This window comes from Artibeus jamaicensis, unplaced genomic scaffold, assembly GCF_021234435.1.
Source record: "Artibeus jamaicensis isolate MK-2021 breed Jamaican fruit bat unplaced genomic scaffold, CSHL_Jam_final contig_233, whole genome shotgun sequence".
NCBI classification, from domain to species: Eukaryota; Metazoa; Chordata; class Mammalia; order Chiroptera; family Phyllostomidae; genus Artibeus; species Artibeus jamaicensis.
The window spans coordinates 61,393,495-61,417,499 of NW_026521486.1; the positions used below are offsets into that span (position 1 = coordinate 61,393,495).

Consider the following 24,005-nt stretch of genomic DNA (forward strand, 5'->3'; position numbering starts at 1 on the left):
TCCTCCCTATCCTAGTTGTCTGTCAGAGAATAAGATGAACCCTCTGTAGAAAATAACATCATCCTGAGTCTAATTTTTCATATACATTGTCTGGCATTTATCAAAAATTAGCAAACTATCCAAAGTAAAGATCAGGGGAGATGAATTAACAGAAGGAACAGATCTATAGATGGCCCATGTATCCAGATGTTTAAGTCATCAGACACAGATTAAGAAATAACTGTGATTAATATATTCAAGGAAATAGATGACAAGATGGAGAATTTCACCAGAGAACTGGTATCTATTGTGAAGAACAAAATAGTTCTGGAACTAAAAATAGCAATAATTGAAATATAAATATAAGAGATGAGTTTAACAGCATGTTAGATATTGAAGAAGGCAGGAGTAGTGAACAGAAAAACTAGTCAGTAGAAAATATCCAGACTGAAGCTAAAGAGCTAAAAAAAAAACCCCAAAAAACATTTTGAAAAGATAATACAAGATAAGACAATTTCATGTAGAACATATTAGAGCCACAGGAAAGGAAGAAAAGATAATCAGAAAGAAGCAATATTTGAAGAAACAACAGGAAGAATTTTCCCAAGCTGAGAAACAAAAACTAGAGTCACAGATTCAGAAAGTGCTACAACTCTGAAACAGGATGAGTACAAAGAAAACCATATCTAGGCACATTAGAGTAAACTTGATGAAAATCAAAGGCAAGGAAAAAATCTTAAAAACATTCAGCTAAAATAAAAAAGTAGAACTATTAAATCAAGAGGTTGATGTTCAAAAAGATCAAATAAAGTTGAACATTTCTGTCAAGTCTAATCAAGAGAGAAAAGGAGAAAGAAAACAGGTTTAAAACACTAGGTCTGAAAATGGGATAAATAACCAAAGACATGGAAAAATTCTTAATATAAAAGAATACTGTATATAATCTTATTCTAATAAATTAAAAATCTCAGCATAATTTTCTAAGAATAAATACAAAATTGGCTAAAGAAGGTTTATAAACTTGAATTGCAGTAACACAAGAAATTGAGAGTTATCACAAACCAGCTTGGACTTTTATAGAAAAAAGAAAAAAAATTTCTGTACTGTTACAAACTGTGTCAATCACAGAAAATAGATGAAAGGCTATTAATTCCTTTGACAAATGTAAAATACCTCTAAAACCAAGACCGATTAAAGAAAAATTATAAACCAATCTGATTTATGAAAATAGGCATAAGCATATTAAATAAAATATTAGTAAAAGGAATATGGCTACCTGTTAATGATTAACATGCCATAACAAGCAAGCTAGGGTTGAGTTCAGGAATATATGAGCAGTTTCATACTGGGGCATCTCAGGAAAACCTATGATCATTTTCATATTCCCCCTAAGAGATTTTATAAAAATTCAAAGTGCATTTTTTAATTAAAAAAATTTTTAGTGAAATAATAAAAATAAATACTGTGTTTTATCACATATAAATAGCAATTGGTTAAAGAATTGATTTTCTAATTTCCCCCCATTATCGCCCTTCACCCCACAACCCCCACTCCCTCAGGCAGTCCCGCACCATTCCATAGGTCGTGCCCATAAGTTCTTTGGCTTCTCCATTTCCTATACTGTTCTTAACATCTGCCTGTGTATTTTGTACCTACCACTTATGCTTCTTAATCCCTGCACCTTTTTGCTTATACTCTCCTTTCCCTCCCCCAGCTGATAACCCTCCAAATGGTCTCCGTATCTATGATTCTGTTCTTGTTTTGCTTGTTTGCTTAGTTGTTTTTTAGATTCAGTTGTTGATAGTTGTGAATTTATTGCCATTTTAATGTTCATAGTTTTGATCTTCTTTTTCTTAAGTAAGTCCCTTTCATATTTCATGTAATAATGGCTTGGTGATGATGAACTCTTTTAGCTTTATCTTATCTGGGAAGCACTTTATCTGCCCTTCCATTCTAAATGATAGCTTTGCTGGATAGAGTAATCTAGGTTGTAGGTCCTTGCTTTTCGTCACTTTAAATATTCCTTGCCAGCCCCTTCTAGCCTGCAGAGTTTCTCTTGAGAAATTAATTGATAGTCTTACAGGAATGCCTTTCTAGGTAACTCTCTCCTTTTCTCTTGACACTTTTTAGATTCTCTCCTTATCTTTAATATTGGGCAATGTAATTGTGATTATATTACATTACTTCCTGGAAGTCTATTTCCTTTGTCAGATTGGGGAAGCTCTCTTTAATTATTTTTTCAAATAAGTTTTCAATTTCTTGTTTTTTCTCTTCTACTTCTGGCACCAATTATGATTTGTATGTTGGAATATTTAAGGTTGTCCCAGAGTTTCCTAACCCTCTCCTCATTTTGTTGAATTCTTGTTTCTTCATTCTGTTCTGGTTGAATGTTTATTTCTACCTTCTGTTCCAAATTGTTGATTTGAGTCCTGGTTTTCTTCCTTTCACTGTTGGTTCCCTGTATATTTTTCTTTATTTCGCTTTGCATAGGTTTGCACTTTGCACTTCTTCCTGTATTTTGTGTCCATATTTAATTATTTGTGAGTATCCTGACCAGTGTTTTGAACTCTGCATCTGATAGGTTGGCTGTTTCCTTGTTGCTTCCTTCTCTTTCTGGAGTTTTTATGTCTACTTTCATTAGAGCCATATTTCTTTATCTCAGTGCACCTGTTGTGTTATAAGGGGCACAACCTGAGATATTGGCCAGGGCAGGGCAACCCACTTGGCTGTGTTGTGGTGCTATATGTGGGGGAGAGGTCGGAGAGGGGACAATGCCACTTACTCAGCTCTTGCTCCGCTTTCAGTCACTTCCTCTGCTACCCATAAGCAAATTGAGTGCCGATTCCTGGGTGGGTGGGTCTCTCCAAGGAACTCTTACGAGGCTGGGAGTTTCTCCCACTGCTGTATCCCCCCACAGGTTTTTACCACCAGAGGGTTTGAGGCTTTATTTCCTCGCACTGGAACCCTGGGTTGCCTGATCTGTCTTGCTTCTCAGTTGTTACTCCTGGTTTATCCGCACGCAGATGTGGGACTGCCCGCTCCACCAGCCACCGCCTTGCCTGCCTAGTCCTCCAGCCACTGCCTTGCTCACCCCGGCTGCCCATTTCTGCCCCTCGTACCAGTCTGGATGAATATTTCTTCTTTAACTCCTTTGTTGTTGGACTTCCATACAGTTTGATTTTCTGGAAGTTCTGGTTGTTTTTTGTTTTTAAATTTGTTGTCTTTATTTTGGTTGTGTGAGGAAGCAAAGCGTGTCTACCTATCATCTTGGCCAGAAGTCCTCCCAGTGATAAATTTAAAGAAATCAAGTGGAATGTAATTGCAAATTCATTTTTGAGAGCCCAAATTAACCTGTTTATTAATCTATTCACATACCAGGCATATACTTTACCCACTGCCTTCTGTTCTCAGTTGTTCCTTTTTCTTTCTTTTACCCCTAAGTGACTGGTTATGATGATAATCCATGAAAGGTGTTCACTTGGTGGTGAGACATAGCTCAATCCTTGAATTTATGTACCTTCTCTTGGCCTCCACTTCAAGCATTACTTCAAATTTTCTTTTTCTTCATAACTGTCTTCTATCTTTCTAGAATTCTCACATAGTTCTATTCCCAGACACCGGGAGATAGTTGATGAAGAATGGTACACCAAGTTCAGAAGATCTGTATTTATTTCCAAACAGACATATTTTAATAAAGTGTTTATCATATTTAAATTAGGTTTTTTTTTAAGTCATCGATGGAGGACTTACAATGTACCAGGCATTATGTTAAACACTTTAAAGAAAATTATTTCCTTTATTCTTCATAACAAATAGAAAAGCAAAGTGCACAAGGGCACGTCATTTACAGAAGGTAACACTTGCAGTCGGAGATGGGGCTAGGGTGCAAATTCAGGTCTGTCTGTCCCAGAAGCTACTGCTCCTCAGCTCCTGTATTATGTTATAATGCCTCCCTCTATTCTGACTGACTGTTCTTTTTGCCAAGCAGTTCACCATCTGGTAGCTATCATACCCTGTTGTTAATTGGTGCTAATTTTCTGATGATGGCCCAGTGACTATACATTGACTTTAAAGTGGAGAAAGCTGTGATTAAGGTATAAGACATGTGAGGTTAAAGTCACAACTTTCCCCGCTTACTGTGTGTGACTTTGAATAAGCTACTTAACCTCTATGAGCCTTAATTTCCTCATTTATAAGGATAATACCCATTTCAGAAGAATTTTTGAGAGGATTAAGTAAATAATGTTGCAATATTTTGTTAGTGGATAAAACAGTGTAGATGTGAAGCATTGATACTGAAACATTGTAAGGATTGGCATAACTTGCAGACTTCAGAATGAAAGTTCTTTGCAGGAAGGGATTCATGCTGTTTATTTGGAACAGAGACCAAAAGGGCGACTAGGTAATGCTTTAAAATTCAGGGAAGTTTCGTCTGTTTGCTGTTTGATTCACATTTTTGTGGTTACTGCAGAGTGGTGTTGAGGATGCTTAGTAATTCGCTGCAAGCAGGTGGGGAGGGTGGTTTTGCTGGTCCAACAAGAAGGCAGGTTGGGAGAAACCCTGGAGCAATAATGGTTAATCGATAGTCCCACTGTCTTACAAATTGACCGGCCTATACCCAGAGTGCTCTGTGGTTCAGTACAAAACCCTCAGTTTACAATGCACCACACTGAGAGAAGAGCAGCTGACAGGAGACTCAAAACCACATCACTTCAAGAAGAGGAGATGTCTTTCACCAACGGATGTGTTTCACTCAGCATAACACTCTCCCCAGTCAGCGGTGTGGGGATTACTGGGAGCAGTTGGGGGTGTGGTAGACTGGGCAGAGGAGGGCAAGCGAGGAAAAGTAAAAATTGGCGCAACTGTAATAGGATAAAAATAAAAAATAAAAATGAATAAACCTTTCTAGAAACTAAAGAAAAAAAAAAAGAAGAGGAGATGATGGCAAAGCACTGAAAATGCTTGGGCCAGGGGAAGAAAAAGAGTCAAGGGAGCCTTCACAGTCGTCTTCAGCAGTTCGCAAATCTAACTATTAGGCTCACAAATTCCAACTGTCTTCCCAAATCCATGCTCTCCGACCCCCACCCCAAATCCTAATTTAACAACATTGTGGTAAAGCTGAGAATTGTTTTCCTTTTTAAAAAAAATTTCTGCCGTAATTGTTACATTTGGTTATTATAGTCTAGAGAGGAGGCTGAAGGAAGATCGGCCTTGGGTGATGTCCACAGTCATGCAAGGGAGGGAACAAACTCTACGGACAATAGACAGTAAGAGGGAAAAGGAGCCATCAACTGTCTGGATATGAGACTGGCGAAAAGCTGTTACTAATGATTAATTTGATGTTCAAACCTAGCTCGGGAGAAAAGATGTTAATTCAGTTTGGAAGCCTGGTAGATTCCTGGTTTTAACCTGAAATTTCAGGTACATCAATATTCCCCAGTGTGTTACTCTAAATTCTGTTTCATCAAACAACTACTCCTACATAATACCAGTTCCATGACATGTTAATATGTGTTTGTTTTAAAAAAAAAAGAATTCTGTGGACTAGTAAAACATGGGATTACTTATTGGAAAACATTCCGTTAAAATAAATCAGTTGTTGCTTTACCATGAAAATCAAGGGGTGCACACGATTCACTGATTCAGAGCTCCAGGACCTGTAGAATGTTACATGTAGCATTTCTGAAACATTTTGACTGCAGAATCTTTTCTTAATCGAAGAACATACTGTGAGGCTTATGTTACTGATAACACACATTGGGAAATGCTAAAGAGGAAGATAAGGGGAGATATATGAGGCCTATACTAGTATAGAGGCCAAAGTAAGATACATCAACAGCACAGAAGGGGTGAACTAGATAGACTAAGTAATACGGCAGAGACTTAAAAAAGATAAGAACACTTATAGGGCAGTAACCAGAGGGGTGGGAGGAGGGGAATAATGGGGGGAAAAAGGGGGGAGGGTCATCAAGGAACATGTGCAAAGGACCCATGGACAAAGCCAAAGGGGGGAAGGATGGAGGGTGGGAAGGGCAGGGGAAAGTGGTGGCAGGAAAATGATGACAACTGTAGCTGAAGATTAATTAAAAAATGCAAAAAAAAAAAAAAAAAGAAAAAGAAGAAGAAGAAGAAGAAGAAAAACAGTGGTTAGGTTTGGCAATGTTAGAGAACAATGTCAGTTAGAAGTAGTAAAAATCAGATTGTGAAGATTTTAGTATAAAATTTTATCTTTTGAAACCACAAGCCAAAATGGAGATAATATGGTAAAATACCGGGACTAATTCCAGAAAACGCAGTCATCCTAGTAATGTCACTGTAGTTAAAATAGGAGTGGTGAGGCTGACCCCTTAACCTGGAGGGGAAGCAAACTCAAGGCAAAAGTTTATTTATTTTTTTGATAAGTTGAACAAAGGTGTGAACTGGGGTATATTAAGGTATTAGAAATGAGGGAAAGGGATTTAAAGAACAAGTAGAATACGTTTTGGGACAGAAAATGAACTTTTGTCTTTCTGGGAGACTTTAGGTAAAAGATTTTTTTAGAGGAATAATTGTCCATCTATGAGATGAGTTTTAAAACATTCCTGTTTTGGGATTAGCTGGTTCCTTGCTTGTCAGCGGGTTTGCCACAGAGGGGGCATTGAGCACCGTTCACTGCAGCACACCAGACACCAGCACAAGTAGGCTGACAACGGGTGGAGAGTCAGTTAAACTCAAACAAGGTAACTATGTTCAGTTTATCAGTCCTGTATTTTATGACTGTGGATCAGCCAGCTGTAACTCATGATTCCTTCTGCTATTAATTCATCTTTATTATTCTGTGTTACATTTGGAACAAACGACAATTTTGCTCATTTGTATCTTGATTTGTTTTCCAGTGGTCATTCTAGTTGCAATTTTCTGCTCTAAGGAAAGTTGGCTTTATGCTGCTGGAGATTTTCACATTTTACTTCTGTGGACTCACTTCAGTGTGTAGTGTTAGTGGCAGCTGTGTGACTCATAGTCTACATAAGCATAAATTAACTTCAGTACCTCTGTGGTGTGCCCTCTTTGAGATTGCTCTGGAAGACCACCCAGAAGGTGGAATTTACACAAACTGCAAAGGCCCATTCAATTTGAGAAACTGAGCAGTACTGACCAAGTTACACCTGCACCCTTCAGAATGAACTCATTTGCTCCCGATGGAGGTTCAAACCGTTGATCTTAAACTATTATCTCTATGGGCTGAATTATGGCTACTTTAAACAAGACCTCTTCCTTCAAATAGAGTGCTTCACGTAGTGAGCACTCCATAAGTGCTTTGGACTATGACTTAATAAAAGTTCAGATCTTCTAGTGACCTTCTGTTCATGGTTCCCAGATTTGAGGGACAGCTTCTTGATACTGAATCTTTGTCTTTCACTTTATTTTTTCTTGGGGATTTAATGGAGTATAAGTTTACTGACCACACAAAACACGTCTTTTTAGTGATGAATCTTTTTGGGTGATTTGCTCTCCCACTGTGAGTAATTTATGGAACCTAAGGTTTTATCATTTGAGTCATGTGGCCAGAAACAATAACCATAAAGTGAAATGTTTTTATTAGTTCACCAAGAAAGTGCAAATGTATTATTATTATTATTATTTTGCCTTGGGACTGAGCCTTTTCCGACAGATTTTGACTTGTTTGGTGTTTAGGTCAGTGCTCTCCAGAAAGGTTAACTTTGTAATGGTGATTCATAACAACTTGTGAATGTGGAAGTTTCCACAATGTGCTGGGAAATTTTTTACTTCCTCATTGGACAAAAGTTCCTTTGGGAATTACTAATGTAAACAAATTGAAATAATTAGAAAGGCAGAATGCTTCCATATTTTAAGTAGAAGTTTTCTTTTCTTTAAAGGAATGCCATCCAGGTCATGGTACTTAATATCATCTGGAGAACTTAAAAGTATAAGTTTCCAAAGTCTTTAATCTGTGCTTTTTAAAAGCCTGATGTAATTTAGATAATAATACATTTTTCCAGAATCATTGAATTGGACCTAGTGATTTAGTACTAATTTTTGTCCCCAAATGAGGTCAAGAAACATTTTATACCATTTCTTTTTAAGACAGTTATATATTTTCTATTGTAAAGTAGATTTTTAGTATTCCTGCAATAGAAAAATTAAGAGAATTGTACTAATCTGAGATCCTGTGTGAGACCATATAGCTTGAAGCTTTATTGATCCTACAGCTCACAAGAATAAACCAGGAATTAGCAGTGGGCAGAGAAGGCAAAATGACTCAGATGTGACAGAACATATTCTTCTCTCATCCACCATCCTTTTTACTAAACAAAGCAAAATATCTACCTAGTGACTTAAGCAAAAAATCTGAGTCATTTTTGATTATTCTCTTTCCCTCACTTCCCACATCTAATCTGCTGCCACATTTTTGTGCTGTGTACTTTTAAGATATATAAGTATTTTGAATTTAACTCTTCACCATATCCACTGCTTCCCCATCGTCTTTATCATCTTTCACCCAAACTGTTGTAATAGTCTCTCTGCTTTGGCTTCTTTTCTTAATAGACTGTTTTTTGAACAGTTTTAGATTTGCAGAAAAATTGAGAAGATGGTGCAGAGTTCCAAATACTCCATTACCCAGTATTCCCTATTATTAATATATTACATTTGTATAGTATATACGTTACAATTTATGAACTAATATTGATACATTTTATTAGCTAAAGTTCATACTGTAGTCCTATCTCCTTAGTTTTTATCTAACACCCTTCATCTGTTCCAGAGCATTTTTTGGGCCATTATATTACATTTAGTCTTCATGTCTCCCTGGGCTTCTCTTGACTGTGGCAGTCTCTCAGTCTTCCCTTAGTTTTGATGACCTTTACAGTTTGGAGGAGTATTGGTCAGGTACTCGTAGGGTATCCCCTGTTGGTATTTATTTTTATGTGTTTTTCTCATGATTTGACTGAGGTTATGGGTCTTGGGGAGGAAGATCAAAAAAGTAAAATGCCACTTTCATTGTCTCCAGTCAAGGGTATATATCATCAGCTTGACATCATTTTTGATATTGGCCTTGGCCACATGGCTGAAGTAGTGTTTACTAGGTTTCCTCACTGTCAAGTTATTCTCTTCCCACTTTCCATACCGTACTCTTCGGAAGGAGGTCACTACGTTCAGCCCACACTTAACGGAGTGGGGAGTTGTGCTCCCCATCTTGAGGATGGAGTATCTACATAAATTATTTGGAGTTCTCTTGAAAGGGAGATTTGGGTCTGTTCTCTCATTTAATTATTTATTTATGTATTTATATCCATGTGGACTCATGAGTATTTATTTTATACTTTGAATAATCCAGTACTACTTTTTTTATGTTATTGTTCATATTGTTCCAGCTTTGGCTATTGAGAGCTCTTGCAGTTGCTTCTGTGTCCTCTTGATATATGCCCATCAATGTAGGGGTTTGTTTGTGTGTTTGATTTTTTGGGCCCTTCCTTACTTTCTGGTACTACTTGATGCTGTAGGCTCATCTTGTATATTTTGTGCCCCAGTTTCAGAAAAAGCCATTTCTCCATGGGGCTATGGTTCCTGTTATTAGAGAATGCCAAGATGTGAGTGCTAGGTAGGCTGTCTGATTAGCTGTTGTCCCATTGAAGTTCATTCTTCACAAAACAGGGTGAGGACATAAATAACTTAAATAAGATTATAATCTGTTCTTTAAAGCCTCTGATGATTTGCAGTTTTAGAAATTACAACGTCTTATGATGGCTTTTTGCGATGTGGCCTTTGTCTACTTCTCTGACTTCATCTCTCACCAGTCTGTTTTTCTTTCACTTATTTCTGGATACAATGGTCTTTATTTGCACTTTCTTCTCTCCCTGCCTCCTTCGGTCCCCCTTCTTGTCCATGCTAAGCCTAGGTTTTTATCTTTGTCTTTCCTTGGAAATCTCTACCAAAGATTATGTTTTGCATCCACCTTGCAGGTAGGCTCCTGTTCCTTCTTTAGGTGTTGGCTGAAATGTAATCTCTTCTAAAGCACATATTTGATGACTTTATTTAAAATAGCTTTTCACCCCCATCCCAGGAGCTCTCTATCCCCTTGCTCTCTAGATTTTATTACAGAAGGCACTCTGTGTAAACCTTTATGTGGAATAATCTAATTTATGTATTTGTTTGCTACCTGATTCTCTTTACCAGCATGTGAGCTGGGTTTTAGTGTCCAAGAACCTAGAGCAGTACCCACGCATTTTCGGTGTTCAGTGTCATGTGGAACAGATGAATGGAAAAGGTAATCAGTGACTTTCTTGTCCATTTGCCTTTGAAAGTTTGCCTTAGGCCGGGTTTTAATTGCTCCAACTAGAAATGCTAAATTTTGCCTCCCTGACCAGGAATCAAAACCGTAACCTTTTTGGTGTATGGGATGATGCTGCAACCAACTAAGCATCCAGCCAGGACAAAATGCTCAATTTCTAAGTAAAATAATGAATGAATTTAAGATTCTTATGAAAATTAATTCTTATATTCAGTTTAATTATTGAATTGTGTAACCCTAAAATTCTCAAGGAAAATTCATTCCTATAACATTTTCCTATGCTCCAATCATTTAATTTGTTCCCCCAAATTTATATGGAGTCACAGATATTATTTTCCTCACTTTGAAAACACCACACCTGACTTTATAAGATCCAAATAGCTTTTTTTTTTTTTTTAGGGTTTTGCTGAAACAGAGTGGACTTAGATTGGAAATCAGATATTTTTCTTCATGGTTTCTTTATTCTTAATTAGCTTTGTTCTGTTTTTCTCTTTGTAATTTTGTGTTGCTATTGTTTGTGTACAATGAAGTGAAGGGCTCTGGATAAATATATTATCTAACCAATCAAAACATCTATTTTAACTCTAAGATTATTAACTAATGATTTAAAAAATATAATAGTATATTTCCAAATAAATAGTGTATTTCCATGTCTTACTAAATGATATGATTAGATGGTTACTTTCATGACTTGTAGCTATCATTATAAATATTAGTTATTAAACTATGTTATAAAACAATGGTGCAACTAGGCTTTAATAAAGCTACCCAGGGCTCTGCTTGTCCTTTTAAGAATTCCTATAGACTTCTATAAAGTGTAGGGGGTGGTCTTCCTTCAGTTTTTCATTCCCATTGGTATCTATTGAGGTGTCTAGTCTTTGCCTCCACACTAGTCAACTCTGGATTGTTCTTTTTTGAGTTTCTTTTATTGTCTATTTAAAATTTTAGACCTGCCAATTATTGTGTCTAGCCTTAACCTGCTAGTCACAACTTCTATTCTCTTTCTGATTACAACCTAGAGTAGAAATGAAAATTTCCAGGAAAAATAGGCAAACAGATATTTTCTGTAGAGCAGATGTAGGGCAGTAAATTTTACTACTTCCCAAGTTTGCCTCATCCCCCAGAGAGTACATGACAAGTATGCTCACTACACTTGTACAAAGGACCAGGCAAAACCATTGGAAACATTCTCTCACAGTGATATGAGGAGACGAAGAGCCCATTGATCAGAACCTCATGATATGCCTACTGGTGGTCTCTAGTAATCTACAGAAGCAGCTGCCCAGTGGTCACAGTGTAGGTAGGCAGAATATGGTTAAAATAACGAGAGAGAATGGAGAAATCAAATATACTTAGTAGCTAAAATGGGTTAAAGTATATAAGAGCTGTAGACATTTTTATTTCCATCTAATTTCTGGGTTTTTGGCTTTTATTGGCGGTTTGAGGTTACTAAATCTGACTGAAGAAGAAATGAAGTGTAGTAGTTTGCTCGGGCTGCCACAACAAAGTACTGCAGACTGGGTGGCTTAAACATCAGAACTTTTATTGTCTCACAGTTCTGGAGGCAAGAAGTCTGAGCTCAAGCTGTCAGATGGGTTGGCTTCTTCTGAGGCCTTTCTCCTTGGCCGTCTTTGCTCTGTGTCTTTATATGTGTCTTCCTCTGTGTGTTTCTGCATCCTAATTTCCTTTTCTCAAAAGGGCCCAAGTTATATTAGATTAGGGCCCACTCGAATGACTTCATTTTAATTTAATTACCACTTGAAAAACCCTATTTTCAAATATAGTCACATTCTGAGGTACTAGGGATTAGAACTTCAACATATTGTTTTGAGAGGACACAATTCAGCACACAGCAGAAATGTATACTCTGTTCTCGTTAACACTGTTTCATTTAGCATTCTCTATGGAGTAAGAAGGAGATCTAGTTTCGCTTTTTCTGCATGCATCTTTCCACTTTTCCCAACACCATTTATTGAATCAACTATCTTTAGCCCACTGTATGTGCTTGCTTCCTCTGTCAAATATTAATTGACTGTAAAGGTGTGGGCTGATGTCTGGGCTCTCTAGTCTGTTCCATTGCTCTATGTGTCTGTTTTTATGCCAGTACCATCTTATTTTGATTACTATGGCCTTGTAGTATAGTTTGATATTAGGTAGTGTGATTCCTCCAACTCTGCTCTTCTTTCTCAGGATCACTGTTGCAGTGTGGGGCCTTTTGTGGTTCCATTTAAATTTTTGAAGTATTTATTCTAGTTCTGTGAAATAAGTCATTGAAACATTTTTTCAAAAAAAGATTTTATTTATTTATTTTTAGAGAGAGGGGAAGGGAAGGAGAAAGGGAGAGAAATGTCAATGTGTGGTTGCCTCTCACACACCCCGCACTGGGGACCTGGCCTACAACTCAGGCATGTACCCCAGACTGGGAATCAAACCAGCAGTTCTTTGTTTTGCACACCCACGCTCAATCCACTGAACTACACCAGCCAGGGCAGTCATTGGAATCTCGATAGGAATTGCCTTGAATTATAGATTGCTTTGGGTAGTATGGATACTTTAATGATGTTAATTTTTCCTGTCCATGAATATGGTATTTACTTCCACTTATTTGTATCTTCTTCAGTATCTTATAATTTTCTGAGCACTGGTTTTTTACATCCTCAATTAGGTTTATTCCTAGGTATTTCATTCTTTTTGTAGCAATTGTGAATGAGATTGTTTTCTTAATTTCCCTTTATGTTAGTTCATTATTGTCATATAAAAATGCAACCTATTTCTGGATATTAACTTTGTATTCTGCTACTTTGCTGAATTTATTTATCAGTTCTAGAAGTTTCTTGGTGGAATCTTTGGGGTTTTCTATGTATGGTATCATGTGATCTGCAAATAAAGACAGTTTTACATCTTCCTTTACAATTTAGATGCCTTTTATTTCTTTTCTTGTCTGGTCACTGTGGCTAGGACTTCCAGTGCTATGTTGAACAAGAGAGGTGAAAGTGGACATCCCTATCTTGATCCTGATCTTAAGGGGACCACTTGTAGTTTTTGCCCACTGAATATGATGTTGGCAGTGGGTTTGTCACATATGGCCTTTACAATGTTGAGGTATGTTTCCTCTAATCCCACTTTGCTCAGAATTTTGATCGTAAATGGGTGCTGGATATTATCAAATGCTTTTTCTGCATCTATTGATATGATCATGTGTTTTTAGTTGTCATTTGGTTTCTGTGGTGAATCACATTTATTGATTTGCTAATGTTGTACCAGCCTTGTGTTTTCGGAATAAATCGCACTTGATCATGGTGTATGATCTTTTTGATGCCTTGGTGGATTTGGTTTGCTAAGATTTTTCTTGAGGATTTTAGCATCTATGTTCATCAGGGATATATACCTGTAATTTTCTTTCTTGGGAGTGTCTTTAGCTGGTTTTGGAATTAGGTTAATGCTGGCCTTGTAAAATGAGTTTGGGAGCCTTCCCTCCTCTTGAATTTCCATCAAACAGTTTGAAAAGGAGGGGTGTTCGTCTTCTCAGAATGTTTGGTAAAATTCACCTGTGAAGCCATCTGGTCCAGGGCTTTTGTTTGTTGGGAATTTTTTTGATTACTGCTTCAGTTTCATTAGGTATAATATGTCTATTCATATTCTCTGATTCTTCCTGATTTAGTTTTGGAAGATTTTATGTTTCTAGGAATTTATCCATTTCATCCAAGTTGTCCAGTTTGTTGGCATATAGTTATTCATAATATTTTCTTACAATCTTTTGTATTTCTTTGGTGTAAGTGGTTATTTCTCCTCTTTCATTTCTGATTTTATTTATTTAGGTTCTTTCTCTTTTTTCTTGATGAATCTGATTAAAGGTTTGTCGATTTTGTTTATCTTTTCATAGAACCAGCTCTTGAATTCATTGATCTTTTGTATATATTTTTTTGGACTCTATTTTGTTTGTTTCTGCTTGATGTTTATTATTTCCCTCCTACTCACTTTGAATTTTGTTTGTTGTTCTTTTTCAAGTTCCTTTAAGCGTTAAGTTAGATTGTTTATTCGAGCTGTAGCACTTTTAATTTCAAAATTAAAGGAATTTTACTTTTAAAGCTTTATACTCTCTAGAGATATATACACAAGAAACAAGTGATTTTAAAGGAAACATATAATTAAGTGCAATAAATCATACAGGCAGGAAATGATATTGGAACTCAAAGAAGGCAGTTATCTTTTTTTTTGTAATTTTATTTTGTTTTTTTAAATTTTATTTAGTTGTTTTTTAAGTACAGTTTTTTGTCTATTTCTCCCATCCCAGCCCTCCCTGCCCCGTCTCCCCACCTCCCTCCCATTCCCCCCCCCCCCAGTCCTCATCCCTGTGTCTTTCATACTTGTTCCTCAAAATCCCTCCCCATTTTTCCCCTTAAATTCCCTTCCCTCTCCCCTCTGGTCATTGTCCCCTTTTCTCTATTTCAGTGTCTTTGTTTTTATTCTGTTTGCTTGTTTGTTTTGTTGTTTAGCTTCCTGTTAAAGGTGAGATCATATGGTATTTGTCTTTCAACACCTGGCCTATTTCACTCAGCATAATGCTTTCCAGTTCCATCCATGTTGTTGCAAAGGGTAGTAGCTCCTTCTTTCTCTCTGCTGCATAGAATTCCATTGTGTATATGTACCATATTTTTTGGATCCATTCATGTACTGACGGGCACCTAGGTTGCAAGAAGGCAGTTATCAATGTATCTTAGAGAAGAATCATAGAACCTGAGAGCCAAAAATGACCTTAAGGATTATCTATTTCTTTCAGTCTTATCTAGCTGGAGTTTCGAGTTCTACAGATGCAAATTTTAATGATCTCACACTCACTGTTTCCTTAGTTCTCTCCTCCCTCTTCTCCCTTTTTTTCATTCTTGGGAACTATAGCAAAAAAAAAAATAAAAATGACTTGCCTCATTTCTAATCTAGAATCCCAGTCTCCAGGTTCTTATTCCAATATGCTCTAGAGTGTGTTGTGCAACTAATTTAATTAGAGAATGTTTTCTTTGTTCTTTAAGGGCAAATAAGATTCCTTTTCCACATTGTGTAATCAGGTCATTTAATTACTTTCCATTAGACTTCACTCTCAACTACTTTCCAGTTTCTTCAGTTATTTTATTGCTATTCTTTCTTATGTTTTCTACATCTTTTGACACTCATATTAAAATTGTACCCCAAATAAGATCTCAATGAGAGTAATACATTCTTTTTCTAATATTGTGGGTTTTTTAAACTTAGTTAAAAATTGCTAGTTGTACTTGTTACCATAGGTAAACTTTATTTAGTATCATGGCTTAGATAAAATCTTTTATTCAACTTCTAGTATGTGCCAGGTCTTGATCTGGGCCCTTTATAGCAGCCTCTCATTTAATCTACACAAATAATTATAAAAGGTAAATAAATAATCCTATGCTATACATAGTGAAACTGAGACTTAGACTGGTAATTAACCTCTTTAAAGTTACATGGGGCAGAAAGTACAAGACCTGTGACTAGACTCTGGTCTGTCTCCATTGGCTGCTTTTTCTGTGACCATTACCTCAATATTAAATGCTTCCTAGAGTCCTGTGCTGCATAAAGTCTCCAACAAAGCAGGGTGTCAGTGGTCCCAGTGAACGTGCCAGGGGTGGGTTAAAAGAAAAACACAACAAAATGAAAAACAGTACCAGTGGAAGCATAAGTGTGCCTGTAGGGGACAGAAATTTACACAGGCGTGCAGTCTGTAGCACAGCGCTCAGCGGAAGAGTGTGTCAGTTAATGAAGAGGAAATGAAGACTCATGGTAACAGAACCTGAGGATTCTCTTTAATGGCCCCTGTGAGGCTTCTTTAAGCAACATAGGAGGGGACTTTGTTGCTTTTTGTTCATGATTACCTTGATTTCTGTATTTCTGATTTTTTTCACTTATATTTCCCAGTTTTAAACAAATCAAGCATGCACTTAATGGGCACATTTTATTTGTATCTTTTTCTCAGGTTTTAGTTGGGGTAACTAACATGTTTTTAAATATCCAAATTCATTTTTTCCTTCAGCATATTTTTCTGTCTTTTGGATTTATCACATCATTATCATAAATATATAACACAGAAACCTACATTTTAGACACAATATGTGGGTAGTTCATAACCTAATGCTGCTGTTGCAACAATATCAATTAGAATATGTTGGGTTAATAGTAACAGAAATAACCAACTAAAAATGGCCTAACAATGCCAGATTTGACCAACTCAGCAAAACTCTAGAGAAAGGCTATTCTGGAATGAATGATATCAGATTTCTGGATTGGCACTTCTGTGATTTTTCTTGGCCTTTCCCTCATGGTTACAAGATGGTGACAGAAATTCTAACTGTCCTATCCCTACATATAATAGCTTCAAAGGCATGAAACAGGGAGAAAGTAGAAAAAGGGTCTTATCCCTAAATCACCCCTGTCCTTTTCATGGAGAATATCTTTCCAAGAAGTATCCCCCACAGACTTCCCTGTATCTCTTACTGCTCAGACCTGGCTTACGATTGCCTGTGTACAGCAATGCCCTTAGCTCACTGGCGATTCATGTCTGGGGTGGACACATTTTTAGCGCCCTTCAAAAAATGGAACTCTGTTAATTAGGATAAAGGGAGACTGGCCATTCGGCACAAGTAAAGTATGCCACAATTATTGAACTCTTTTACTATGATCAAATAACCACACGAACAAATGTAGAAGGACAATTTTGAATGCAAAGGAGTGACTGGTGATATAAAAGTATAAATCGAAGGAATTTAATCTAGTCTGGCCATTCCTCTTCAAGGAATTGATAATTAAGCTAATATGTGGAGAAAGTTTTAGGAGTTAAATAGGCAGAGGGGTGAAGGGATCCTAGAGTGGGTGGAGCGGAGCAGGAGGGAGCTCTCCAGGCGGAGGGAGCTTATTATGTTTGTATAGTGAAAGAAGGCATGGAAATGTTTGCTGTATTTATTACTAGCTCCTGGTCTGATGAAGGTCTTTGAATTACTTGTAGGGGTAAGAAGAAAGATGTAGACTTGTAGGTAGGATCCTGAAATATTGGGATTTCTGAAGTTTTTATGCTTTTTAAAAAATTGTTATTCTATTAGAGTTGTCCCAATTTTCCCCCTTTGCCCTCCTCCACCCATCCCTTTGCCTGCTCCCACAGTCAATTCCCACATTGTTGTCCATGTCCATGGGTCATTTATATATGTTCTTTGTCTAGTCCCTTCTTCCCCTTCTTTCCACTACTACCCTCTCCTCCCCCCTCCCCTCTGGTCACTTTCGGTCTGTTCCATGTTTCCATGCCTGTGGTTCTGTTTTGTTCATTAGTTCATTAGATTCCTCTTATAGGTGAGGTTATATGGTATTTGTCTTTCACCAACTGGCATATTTCACTTAGCATAATATTCTTCAGTTCCATCCATGCTGTCACAAAAGGTAGGAGTTCCTTCTTTCTTTCAGATGTGTAGTATTCCATTGTGTAACTGTACCACAGTTTTTTGAAGGGGACATCAGGACAGGTAATTGACCCAGATCATCCTAGAAATTCCTTTATATGGAGTTGTCATATGTAATGCACTTATAGGCAAAAATCAGTGTGTCCTTTCTATTCCTTCCTTCTCGTAATTTTCTGTACCTAGAATCTTTAGTTGACATCAATTAAAAACAATAAGAACAGCACCCACACTCTTCTACATGTTGTCTGAAACCTTTTGGAACACTGACTTCATTAACATGTAGTTCACAGTTAATGTGATTTCCATTTTAAAATTTTAATACCATTGAACATTTAGCAAAAAAACTGTTTTCTGAGATTTCATGGGTTCCTCAGGAAACAATAAAATTTAAAATATAGTAAAATATAATTTTTAAAAATACTATTTTGTCTTAGTTTCAAGTGTACAGTGTTCTAAATTCAATACACATAGAACTTTCATGGACACTGTGTTATTTCCTATAAACAGAGAACAGCAGTTTTATAAATTTGTCTAGGACTGCAGAACTCTAACCAATGGCTAAAATTGCCCTCTTTTGAAAATCTGCACCTCTGTTATGCAGAGGGTATATATAGTATATATTTTAATTATTTAAAAAGTAAGAATAATACTTAAATTCTCCTAGCATCTACCTTTTATGGGTTTTTTTCAAGTTTAAAATTTTGGAAGATTTAGTTTCAGATTTTTAAATGTGTCAGTATTTTTATAACTTCTCTGACAAGACTTCAAAATAGTAGTAGATTAAACATGGCAACACTTGGGACTGATATGGTATTCCTGGTGTGTACCTTTGGCCCAACGGGTGGCCAAAGGCTGTTGCCCTATCAGCTTCTCTCTCATGATCTATGAGATCTGCTTTAGCTGCTTCAGCTGCTAGAATCACATCTGCGTTCCAGCCATGGGCTGAAGAGAGGAAGATGGGGAGGAATACTGTCATTCCCTTTAAGGGTATAATTCAGATGTTCTGCACATCACTTTTGCTTGTATCCTTTTGGCAAGAATGGAGGCACCTGGTCACAACTAGCTACAGAAGAGCTGAGAAAAATTGTCTCACCTAGGCAGCCATGTGCCCACGTGAAACGGAGAGATTCTATTTCTAAAATAAAAAAGGAGAGGGTGGAGATTGGAAGACAGTAATACCTTATGCTGTATTCGCCATCTTTTGGCAATTGCCAAAGGAACTGGTTGAATAGGTTTAAGCTTCAATGTTTAAGTATGAACTCAAAGGTTAAAATGGGTGTCTGTGTGGACAATTATATTTATGTATCTTATACCTCATATAACCTTACTTGATGCATTTTTTATCTCCCTACCATCTACCATAATACAGTACTGAAAATAAGCACATAAGAAAGGGGTTTGGAATGAATGAACCCTTTGCCTCTCTTGTACAATCTGTGCTATTTGAATTTTTTCATGTTTGCCGTTTGTTTTTATCTATATTTACTTATTTTCTTAAAGACAATTTATGAATAGAGGTTAGTCCATAATATGCAGAGGGGAACTTTGTGTTGCTGTGTGTGTGTGTGTGTGTGTGTGTGTGTGTATGTGAAATCTCATAGGAATCTGAATTAGCTTATACCAGAGAACCAATTTCTCCTGCCTCTTAAACTGACAGCATTCACTTCTATTGTTGTGTTTTAGTTTTTAATGCAGTAGTTGTATTTTTTGAAGTTTCAGTAGTGTGCTTGAGAATTCTGAAAATACTGTTTTTTTAATATAAGTAACTGACACTCAAGGTCATTAATTAGTCTGTGAAGATGTTTTCTCTGCACTTTATGTATGTATTTCACAAATTGACCAGTTATACCTAGAGAATATAAGATAGACTGAGGAATAGAAATTTTCTGCTATGAGTTTCCATATCTTGAGAGGCATTTATAGAGTTTTTTCAAACTCACTATATCTTGATTTACACCTTCTACTAATTTACAGATTCATTTGTTCCTGCTACAAATTTTTAATAATTCTTAAATGCCAGGTGCTGTGCCAAGTGTTGGGAACGTGAAGATGGATGAGACCCAGTTTATACATCACTGTGTCTGTGTTACACATTGTGGGGATTGCATGTCAGGCCTTATGCTGTAGAGTAGCAAAGGGGTGAGCAAAGAGCTGTGGGAGGTGAGGGGTGCAGGCAAGATGCTGAGTGGATTAAGGTGAGTCTTGATAGTTGAGTAAAAGTTTGTCAGTGGTGAGCTGGGAGAAGGCTGAGGATATTGTATGCAAGCTGTGAAATAAGGTGGCAGTGGTTCAGTTTGGTGAGAGTGTGGATTAGAGATGGAGCTGGAGAACCAGGTCATGGTGGACCCCTTATATACCATGCACCAGAGTGTGAACATCAGTGCCTTTCAAACTTTTTGTCTATGGCCCACAGTAAAACATACTTTTTTACATGATGACTTATTACCAGGTTTGGTTCACACATTTGCAGGCCTGGGCAAGAGGACAAATGGGGACCTGATATAGCTAATTACTTTAAAAGTTATAAATTAAGGCAGTAAACTGTTAGAAAAGGGTGTACCAACCTACCTTGACAAATACATCTCACAACAAAACATTAAGGACTTCACGTAAAACCATTCCTATCAAATAAGTGAGAAGGGTGCAGATTTAAAATTAATTTTGTTCTCCACCAAAATGCTGTTATTAATCCTGGGGAAGTGGAGGGATGACAGCAACAAGGCCAAGTGCGAGCAGAGGAGGAAAAGGCTCCCTCAGCCTTCTCTTCCCATGGTTATGGATTTTCTTTAATTTTTTATTGGTGGACAGGCTTTTTCTTTTCTTTTTTACATTTTTTTCTTTTTAAAATCTGTAATTGTTATTTTATTACAGTTGCCCCAGATTTACCCCGTCTACCCTCCTCTGCCCAGCCCACCCCCACTCCTATAGTCAATCCCTACACCGTTGTCCATGTCCATGGGTCATTTATACAACTTCTTTGTCTAGTACTTCCCCTTCTTTCCACCATTACCCACCTCCCCACTCCCCACCCACAGCCTGCAGCTGTCAGTCTGTTCCATGCTTCCATGCCTCTGGCTTTATTTTGCTCATAGTTTATTTTGTTCATTAGATTCCTCTTATAGATGAGATTATATGGTATTTGTCTTTCACCAACTGGCATATTTCACTTAGCGTAATATTCTCCAGTTCCATCCATACTGTTGCACAGGGTAGGAGCAAGAGCTTTCTTTCTTTCTTTAAGCAGCATTATTTACAATAGTCAAATGCTGGAAACAGCCTAAGTGTCTATCAGTAAATGAATAGATCTCTTTTTTTAATCCTCACCAAAGGACATATTTTTCATTGCTTTTAGAGAGAGGAAGGGGAAGAGAGAGAAAAACCCCTACCAAAGACTGGGAGTCGAACCCACAAAGGAAGGAGGTTCCAGCCAACTGAGCCACACCAGCCAGGGCCTGGGTGGGGCTTTTTCATGACTTCTCTTCTATCTCCACCAGCCAGGCCCCTGAGTTGCAAGGCTATCTAGACCACACCAGTCTTGTCCAGGGGGACCCTCTGCCCTCGGTACTCTCAGCTCCCCACTCTCACAGGAGAGTTTGAATTAAGAAGTCTCTGAGTAGTAACACAGAGGAGTAGGGAAAGCAAACTGCCTTGCCCTCTTTGTTCCCTCTTCCTTCTGCCCTAAGGTCTACGCTTCCTTCTTCAAGGAACAGTCTTAGGCTATGTTTTTCGCTGAGGTGCACACACTAGTAGCACACCTGACCTGAAGAAAGGGCTGACGTAGGCTGAAGAAGCTAGCTCAGTGCCATTTGGGTAGGGAATGCTGGGGACCCAAGTACTTGGAGCTTCAGATACAAAAGGGGTCTCCTTGCCTGATGGAGAGGAGGACACAGCCAGAGGAGGGCCAGAGCAGAGGGCTGTCTGCTCACTTGTAATGGTAGTACACACATGCACGCACACAATCATGTACATTTGTGAACATGCACGCACACAATCATGTACATTTGCCTAAAAGTTGTGCAAAATTGCACATACTCTCAATGGTACGTGAATTTTGTCTTTTCTGTTCCATTTCAGTTTTTTAAAAACAGTACTTGTAATACACTAAGTTGATTTTTTTAATCTATTAATTGATCAACCTGTGACCCCAGTTTGAAAAACTCTGCTCATGTGATCAGATTGATGTTTTGGAAACATCTAGCAGCTGATTAGGTAATGGATTGAAAAGCAAGAAGGGATGCTGGTTATGAGATTATTGACTCAAAGATAGGCCTAAAGATGGTTAGAATGAGAACAAGGATGAAGGGAAGGTGGTAGAATCAACAGGACTTGGCAGCTAATTAGATATTGGGGTGCAGAAAAACTTGGGTAATGCCAAAATTTCCAATTTAAATGGTAGGGGAATTAGCAGAGAAATACATTTGAAGGAAAGAAAATGAATTTAGCCTAGTACATATGGCCATTGTGTTTGCAGTGTGATGTTCAAGCAGTATTGTGTGTCAGTTTGGAGACGAGTGTAGTAGAGACTGTGACGGGGCCTTTGGGTTTAGCATCCGGAAGATACTGATAAACTTAGCAAGGACAGATCATAGTGGTTAGGATATCAGGAAAGGACGACATACAGCATAGGATATACTCTGCCCTTTCAATGAACTTGACTGAAAAGTCAGGAAGACAGAGGGAGGACAAGAGCAGGTCTCAGACTGGAAGGAAGGCTTTTATTTAATTCTGGAGCACTCCTAAGGAGAAGAGAGGAGGAACCTGTGGAGACCAAGATACTGAAGATGTGGTGGAGAGAGGAGCAGTTGATGCAGTCTGGTTTCAAGGGAGATGAGAGAACGCCTTTTAGGACATAAGTAGGAGGGGACCATAGACAGAAGGAAGAACATAAAAAACACACAGATAAGAAGGAGATGAGGATGTATGTGGAGGCAGAAGTTGTCCTCAACAGATATTTGTTGCATACATGCAGGAGGCACTCTGTGGGTGCTGCGGCTACGAAGGTTAACAGGATGGAGTCTAGTGGGGAAGGAAAGATGGGCAAGGAAATCAGCAGGACGCTGTGTGGTCTTTATCGTCTACAGTAGTGCTCAGGGAGGCAGAAGCAAAGAGGCATAAGGCAAGGCTTTCCAAAACAGACCAAAAAAATGAAAACGGGTTTCTTCCTGAAGCAGGAGTTAGGGACATCTAAGAGAAGTATTGAGGTGCAGACAGTGGTGGGCCCAGGGCTTGGGAAAAGTGTGGACCTGGATTACAGTGGTGTTTATTGATAACCGTGGTTATAATAATAATTTTTTGTTCTTACAATTACTGACTTTGTTTAAGCACCAGGTAGAACTTTATTGGGGAATACTTGAGCAAATGAATTTTTATGACAAAAGAGGCTGCTTCTTGCTTATCCTCTCTCCCTCCCCCTTTTGATGACTTCTCTTGCTGCTAATTTAGGTAAAGAAAACCATGGCTTCCAAAAGTGCTTTGGTACCCTGGCATCATTTCAAAGAAACCTCCTTTCCCACTTAGTTAACTACATTTCCCAGGCGGGGGAAAACTTCTCTGTCAATGTAACATCCTTTAACAGGACTCCTGCTGGTCGGTTCTTGTATCTTGGGGTGGCAGCTGTGAACATATATGCTATTGATTGTTAATGTGTGATATAAATCCGACTGGAGCATGCCCACTAATTGGTTTGAGAGCTAGATATAGACAATGCTGTCTTAGAGTGGCTTGTGTAGATAGGCCTAGTCTTAGGGTTAATTCTGCTTGACAGCACATCAGCAGCATCTTGAGGGTAATTACCTAACAGAAGTTTTCCCACAGCTGAACTGAGAACTTCAAAGGCTTCTGAATTTACAACCAGTATTAACCTATATCTGAAACATAATGTTCCCACAAGGGCTCAGATTTTTTTCTCCTGCTTATTAAACATATGGGGTTACTAGGTTCATTTACTCTGTGAAGAAGTTAGTGAAAAATTACTTGGTGTTGAATAATTGAAAATCTTAATAACAAGTCAAGAGGATAGTTTTAAATTTAAGTTTTCTTTTTTCTTTATTATATTACTGAAACAAGTAATCTGTAGAGTCTGGATGCTTTTTATTTTTTTACATAATTCACTCTCTTTCTCTGAAAAACAAACTAAAAAGTTAATAGCTTTTCCATACTGTGCTATCTCTATGGATATGTGTGTGTTTAGGGGACTTAGGTCAATGCATGCATTTAAAATGGTTAAAGTAAATATATATTTATATTTTTAAAAAGCTATTTTACTTGTTGACCAATGTTCT

The 24,005-nt window shown here is 37.7% G+C and overlaps 1 protein-coding gene across 3 annotated transcripts in view; it reads left to right on the top strand.

Moving 5' to 3' along the window:
• Positions 1–24,005, top strand: part of MSRB3 (methionine sulfoxide reductase B3) — a 167,351-nt gene that overhangs the window by 69,285 nt on the left and 74,061 nt on the right. The gene's annotated exons all lie outside the window — the stretch shown is intronic.